A 7,500-nucleotide genomic window follows, 5' to 3' on the forward strand; every position below is an offset into this window, starting at 1 on the left:
AAACAGCAGCATCGACGACGTCAACCACCATATACATACCCACTAACCACCTTTGCCATTCGTTAGGGCCTTCAACCCTTTTTAAAAGCATTCCATCCAGTTTTGCCCGATACTTATTGGAGGCGCGCGGGAAATAATGAAACGACTTCCGGTTGTTTCTGGGTTTTCCCCATTTTCACGCCTGCCGCGTGTGTTTTAGGTCTAATGGAAGTCTTTTAGTGTGATCTGCTGCTGCTTGCTGCTCGGTGTAGAGTTAGGATCGCTTTCAGAACGTTATAAAATCCATAATGTCCTTCATCGTATCTATCACGGACAAGCTATCAGTGTTGCCAGGTGCCTTTGCATAAATCCCGCCAACTTTATGCCAGAAATCCGCCAAAGTTATCCTACTTCACTTTCGACATTTGCCCAAAATCCGTCAAAAAAATCCACCATTTGATTTAAAACACTCATAATCAACAATAGTGTATTGTCTCGGAATAAAAATTATGTTACTAAACGCTATTCACCTATTTACAACTGTTTCCTTTCTTAAGGCATGAAGATTCGGAGTTTCGATTTTGCGGGAGTTAGACTGTCGGATATTGTTATGTTATAACCTGATAATGAAATCCAAAAGGACTGGCATTTTGACGTCAATATTTGGTTTTTGCACCGCCTAGTGAGTTGTCGTTATTAGAGCTCATGGAAACAAGTTATTTCATTGGTTGAACTATTGAATTCAACTCACGATTTGTTTTCTTTTGTGGCAAAAGACTGGCATTTTGACGTCATTTTTTGGTCAGTGTCAGGCCTTAATTTTACGAAGGCCACGATTAGACTGTCGGATATTAATTGTTTTCACCTTCGGTTAATCTGAATTAGGTTGTATGTGTAATATAGATCTAGGCCAATAGACCACTCACACTAGGTGCTCCTAAGGGTCACTTTAGTGGGAAAGAAGAAATAATTAGACTTCTCCTTCTCCTCCTTTTCTTCCTCCTCCTCTTCTCTCCATTCTTTTCCTCTTTCCCCTCCCTCTTCCTCCTCATCTTCCTACTTCTCGTCCTACTCATCCTTCATTTCCTCCTTCTTTGCTGTCTCCTCCTCCTCTTTCTCCTCGTCCCCCCCCCCTCTTACTCATCCTCCTCCACCTCTTTCCCCTCGTCCTCTCCCCCTCTTCCTCCTCCTCCTCCACCACCACCACCACCAGCAGCTAGACACCCTCTAATTGATTACTTTTACTTTTTCAAAGGGTATACAAATCATCAAAAATCTGCCATCCTCCAGGCCATTTTTTACCCCGCCACGTGATGATAAAAATCCGCCAATTTGACGGATAATCCGCCAACCTGGCGACACTGCCCTATCGTAGTAGTGCTCGGAAAATACACTTTAAAAAAAAATATAGTTTGGCCCGAAAACTAGCCATTCAACAAATGATATCGATCGTGTAAAATGCAACCCCCTCCCCCCCCCCCCCCCCCCCCCCCCCCCCCCACCCATCTTGCCGAAATCTTGTCAAATCTGGGGCTTCAATGAAATCTTCTTGAGTGTCTTTTGTTTTGTTTTGTTTTGTTTTTGTATTTTTGTTGAGTTTTTTTTTTTTTTTTTTGTTTTTTGTTTGGTTTGTTTTGCTTTTTTTTTGTTTTGTTTTTTTTTTTTTTTTGTTTTTTGTTTGTTTTTTAGAGAGGATTTTTTTTTTTTTTTTTTTTTTTTTTTCGTTTTAATCGATCTATCTATGTTTGAAGGACGACTTTTCGGGCAAAACATTTATTTGAAAAATGTGTTATTTTGGGTTGTTGTTTTGGTTTATATAATTTTTTTTTGGGGGGGGGGGGTGTTTGTGGGGTTTTTTTTGTTTTGTTTTGTTTTGTTTTTTTTTTGTTTTTTTTTTTTTGTTTTTTTTTTTTTTTTTGTTGTTTTCTTTAAACAGAGTAGACCTCTACGGCAACACTGTTCTTTTACTTTTACGCATTAAATTTCTTGTTCTACTAATGAAGAATGGTGTGAATGGTTGTAAGATGAGCTTTTCCGTTGATGTGTTTGGTCCTTTGTTTGTGTACAAGTTGGAAGAGATCTCATTTCAGAACTCCAGAATAGGATTAATCCGTTATTGATGTTATACGCTTAGTTAAATTACGCATAGCATCCGCCAGCCGGATATAAGGATTCAACACACAAAACTATGTGTAATCTTAAACTTAAACGTTCAAAGTCTGATTGATACAATTTTAGGACAATATTATGCATTCTTGATTTTTTGTTTGTTTGTTGTTTTTGTTTGTTTGTTTTTTTGAGGTGTGGTTTGTTTAAGTTTTGTTTTGTTTGCTTGAACTGGGGGTTGTTTTGGGTTTGTTTTGTTTTTGTTTTTTTTTTGGGGGTTTTTTTTTTGTTGTTGTTGTTTTTGTTTTTTTTTTGTCGTTTTTTTTTTGTTTTTGTTTTTTTTTTTTTGTCTTTTAGGTTTTTTTTTTCTTCCGGGCGAGGGGGGGGGGGTTACCTTTTGTTTGTTCGATTTTTGTTGGGTTGTTTTTTTTTTGGGGGGGAGGGGAGGAGGAGGGGAGGATGGGCGTTGTTGTTTTGTTTTGTTTTGTTTTGTCTTTTTGTTTTTGTTTTTTGGGGGTTTTTTTTGTTGTTTTTTTTTTTTTTTTTTTTTTTTGTTTGTCTTTTTGTCTATTGGGTTTTTTTTTCTTCCGGGCGATGGGGGGGGGGGGGGGGGTTACCTTTTGTTTGTTCGATTTTTGTTGGGTTTTTTTCTTTTGCTTTTGGGTTGTTTTTTTTTTTTGGGGGGGGGGGGGGGGAATGATGGGCGTTGTTGTATTTGTTTTGTTTTGTTTTGTTTTTTTTAATTAAAAATAAGAATCTGGTGTTTGTTGTTTACGGCAGCGAGACCTGCGTAATATTAAATAACATGGCTGGTTTTTCACGACGTGTCGTTAGTCATTTAAAATTAATGAAGAAACGACCGAATCTCGACGTTTTCGACAAGACCCAATAACAATTGCAGACGTCTGAGACTCTCAGTCTATCAATTTTAACTCACTCAATCCTAGAGGTTTTTGCTTTTTTTTTTTTTCATAATTGGGAAAAATGTATTTAAAAATGAGCATGTACATAGATAGTTTTATTCAACTACCATTAACATGTTAAAATTAAGAACTTTGCGTTGATACTACGCCTATAATTTGTCTCAGAAAAAATGTAATAAATAGGCATGGGGTAAAAGTAACCCTGGTAAACTACGGATATAGATAGTTCGAAGATGACGTCAATCAGGTCTTTGTTATTGTTTTTTGCCATCCGCGTTTATGAGTAATGCTCACTGAACTGTATTGACCTGACTATAAACGTTCATGGATGCACACAGTTTTGTGTGTTGGTCCGTTATACTTCCGGATGGCAATGTTATGAGCTTCTAAGCCAAGCGCATTCTATCTATAGTTAGTATGCTCTTGGCGAAGAAGCTCAGAACATTGCCATCCGGAAGTATAACGGACCAACACACGAAACTGTGTGTATCCATGAACGTTTATAATCAGGTTAATACAGTTCAGTGAGCATTACTCATAAATGCGGATGGCAAAAAACAATAACAAAGACCTGAGCGACGTCATCTTCGAACTATCTATAGTCGGTGTTAGGGTTGAGTGAGTTAACTACGGATGATAATAAAATCTACCAAAAAGCATGTCGCCGGTCTTTTAGTGATGACGACGACGGTGGGTGGACGCTGGTTGTTGTTCTACTCGTGTGAATTTCAATGGGAAGGAATTAAGATGGTTTTAAAGCGGGTGTGAATTATTAATGGGCGTTACGTTGTTATTGTTGTGAGTGAGCTAGGAATAGGAAATAGAATTTATCGAACGGCTAATCAATTCGACTTAGAAAAAAGAAACCCAATGGTTGGAAGCAGGTTTCCTTGGGCTTTGTATTGGCTGGAAATTTGGAGTGCTCTCTCTCTCTCTCTCTCTCTCTCTCTCTCTCTCTCTCTCTCTCTCTCTCTCTCTCTCTCTCTCTCTCTCTCTCACTCTCTCTCACTCTCTCTCTATCTATCTATCTATCTCTCTCATTCTTCTTCTTCTTCTTCTCCTCATCCTCCTCCTCCTTCTCCTCTTCCTCCTCCTCCTCATTCTCCTCTTCATCATCCTCCTCCACCTCTTCTTCTTCCTCCTTCTCCTCTTCCTCCTCCTCCTCTTCCTCTTCCTCATCCTCTTCCTCTTCCTCATCCTCCTCCACCTCTTCCTTCTCCTCCTTCTCTTCTTCCTCCTCTTCCTACTCCTCCTCCTCTTCCTCCTCCTCTTCTTCCTCTTCCTTTTCCTGTTCTTCTTCTTCATCCTCCTCTTCCTCCTCCTCTTCCTAAACAATAAAGACATCTTGGATTTTTCTTCAGAGAAGACCTACAAAGTATCTCTGTCGTCTATCTGGAATGGAATTTAGTAATGTATTTATGTCTTTATTGTTTTTTATTTGTTGTTGGCTGAAGAAGGGTTTCGAGCCCGAAACGTTCCGTGTTTGGTATTGTATTTTGTTCTTTTTGGAAGCTGTTATATATTCATGTTTTGTTGGGGTTTTTTTAGGAATGAACGGGTCCGATTCTAGTTAATGCTATGCGCTTAGTTAAAATACTCACAACATCCGCCAGCCGGATATAACTTAACTTTAACCAACACGCAAAATTACTTTTTACAGTCCACAGCTTCTAGCAGGCTTGTATCACTTTGACTTTATTTACCTCTCATCGGTTGTCGCCATTCGCCACTTGCCGCCAGCAGCTCAGACATACAAGGAATCGGCAATCTTTTGTCGCTCTTTCAGCTTCTCCTCTCATTAATTTTAATGATGACCCGTGAGTGGGGTGGGGTGGTGGGGGAGGGGACACCAGGCAAGCAAGCGAGGCATCGATGCCTCGAGGTGTGGAATTAGCGTAAGATCACGATTCGATCTTGAAATCAGAAGAAATCAATGATCAAGATAGTCGTGGGTTAACTCATTCAATCCTTGAGATTTTTTGCTACTTTTCAAAATTGGAAAAAATGTTTTAAAAATGAGCATTTGCATAGATAGTTTTATTCAACAACTATACAAATATAAAAATTAAAATCATTAGCTTTGATACTACGCCTATAATTCGTCTCAGAAAAATGTAATAAATAGGCATGGGGTAAAAGTAACCCGGGTATACCACGGAGAAAGTCCGTGTTAGGGTTGAGTGAGTTAAAAGTCTTATTATTTCAGCTCACAACATTTTTTTGCGAGTTGATCCGTAGCTTTATGACACGTCAATTTTATTATTCACGAACAGGAGAGGACAATAGAAGGAACGAAATTGACATCACTCAGCTCTTTATTATTGTTTTTTTTTTTTTTAGCCAGCCTAATTTTTATGATTAGTTCTCACTCCTAAATCCTATCAATAATCAAACTGTAAACGTTCAAGGCCCACACACAGTATCGTGTGTTTGGTAAGGTATGTCCGACGGGTGGATGTCGTGAGTATTTTACCTATACCCATAGCATCGATTTTTTTTTTTAAAGTTCAAAATACACATCTATAGATAGTGTACGCTTGGCTTAGAAACTCTCAACATTGCCATCCGGAAATAAAACGGACCAACCCACAAAACTGTGTGTGACCATGAACGTTTACAGTCAGGTTAATACAGTTTAGTGAGAATTACTCATAACCGCAGATGGCAAAAATAACAATAATAAAGACATGAGTGACGTCAACTTCCCGCGTGTGTTGACATTTCGGGTGTCAAGCAAGTACAGTAGATACACAGCCTGTACTGATACTGATAGATAGCCTGACGCATAGACAGACGGATGTTGTTGCTACGTCACACATCACACACGACGCAACAGCTGTCGGTAATCGATCGTCAAATAAACCATCCAACCATGGGTGGGGGGGGGGGGGTGAATGAACGGGGGGCGATTCTATTTAATGATATGCGCTTAGTTAAAATACTCAAAGCATCCGCCAGTCGGTAGGGTCTAGAGAGTTGTCGTTAGTAGAGCTCAAGGAAACAAGTGAATCCATTGGTTGAACTATTGATTCACGATTTTTTTTTTGATTTGATTTTATTTTTTTTTTTTTTTTTTTTTTTTTTTTTTTTTTTTTTTTTTTTTTGAGGTCAAAGACTTTTGTCTTTTTGACGTAATTTTTTGGTCAGTGTCAGGCTATAGATATAGTATGCGCTTGGCTAAGAAGCTCACAACATTGCCATCCGGAAGTATAATGGACCAACACACAAAACTACGTAACCCTGAACGTATATAGTTTGGTTGATACAGTTTAGTGAGAATTACTCATTAACGCGGAGACTATCTATAAGTTTACGGTGTCTACGATCAAGTTCATTACCACACAAGAAAACAACTCGTGAGTTGTAATCAATGGGATAATTCAATTTGTTTCCTTGGCTGTATGCGTGTGTTGATGTCGCCGTTATTATCACGATGGCTTATTCTCACACATGGTGATGAAATGTAAAAACTATTGATTTGAAGTGTGTTGTACATAAAGATAGAATGCGCTTGGCCAAGGAGTTCACAACATTGCCATCCAGAAGTATAACGGACCAGCACACAAACTCTGTGTAACCATGAATTTTTATAGTCTGGTTAATACTCACAAACGCGGATGGCAAAAACAATAACAAAGGCCTGAGTGACGTCATCTGCATACTATCTATATTGCCTGACACGAGAACCGTCGTTAACATAATATAGATAGTTCGAAGTTGACGTCACTCAGGTCTATGTTATTGTTTTTTGCCATCCGTGTTTATGAGTACTTCTCACTAATCAGTAATAACCAGACTATAATCGTTCATGGATACACACAGTTTTGTGTGTTGGTCCGTTATACTTCCGGATGGCAATGTTATGAGCTTCTTAGCCAAGTGCATTCTATCTATAGATAGAATGCGCTTGGCCAAGGAGTTCACAACATTGCCATCCGGAAGTATAACTGACCAACACACAAAACTGTGTGTATCCATGAACGTTTATAGTCGGGTTAATACAGTTCAGTGAGCATTACTCATAAACGCAGATGGTAAAAAAAAAAAAAACAATAACAAAGACCTGAGTGACGTCTACTTCATTCTATCTATTCAATAGGATCTCTTGATTCCTTGAGCACTACTAACGACAACTCACTCGACGGTGGAAAAACCTTTAAAAATGACGTCAAACTATAAGTCCTGGTTGGTTCTGGTGTCAGGCTATAGATAGAATGCGCTTGGCCAAGGAGTTCACAACATTGCCATCCGGAAGAATAACGGACCAACATACAAACTCTGTGTAACCATGAACTTTTATAGTCTGGTTAATCCAGTTTAGTGAGAACAACTCACAAACGCGGATGGCAAAAACAATAACAAAGGCATGAATGACGTCATCTGCATACTATCTATACGTTAACGATGGCTACAGCTAATGTCGCCGTTATTATATATTATTATTAGCGTAATCACACATGTTGATGAAATGTAAAAAAAAAAACCCACAAAA

General features: G+C 38.7%; 1 protein-coding gene across 10 annotated transcripts in view; it reads left to right on the forward strand.

The window, feature by feature from the left end:
• Window positions 1-7,500, forward strand: part of LOC144978024 (ligand of Numb protein X 2-like) — a 67,788-nt gene that overhangs the window by 39,050 nt on the left and 21,238 nt on the right. The gene's annotated exons all lie outside the window — the stretch shown is intronic.

This window comes from Berghia stephanieae, chromosome 8, assembly GCF_034508935.2.
Source record: "Berghia stephanieae isolate SIO BIC M18660-M18661 chromosome 8, UCSD_Bste_1.3, whole genome shotgun sequence".
Classification (NCBI taxonomy): Eukaryota; Metazoa; Mollusca; class Gastropoda; order Nudibranchia; family Aeolidiidae; genus Berghia; species Berghia stephanieae.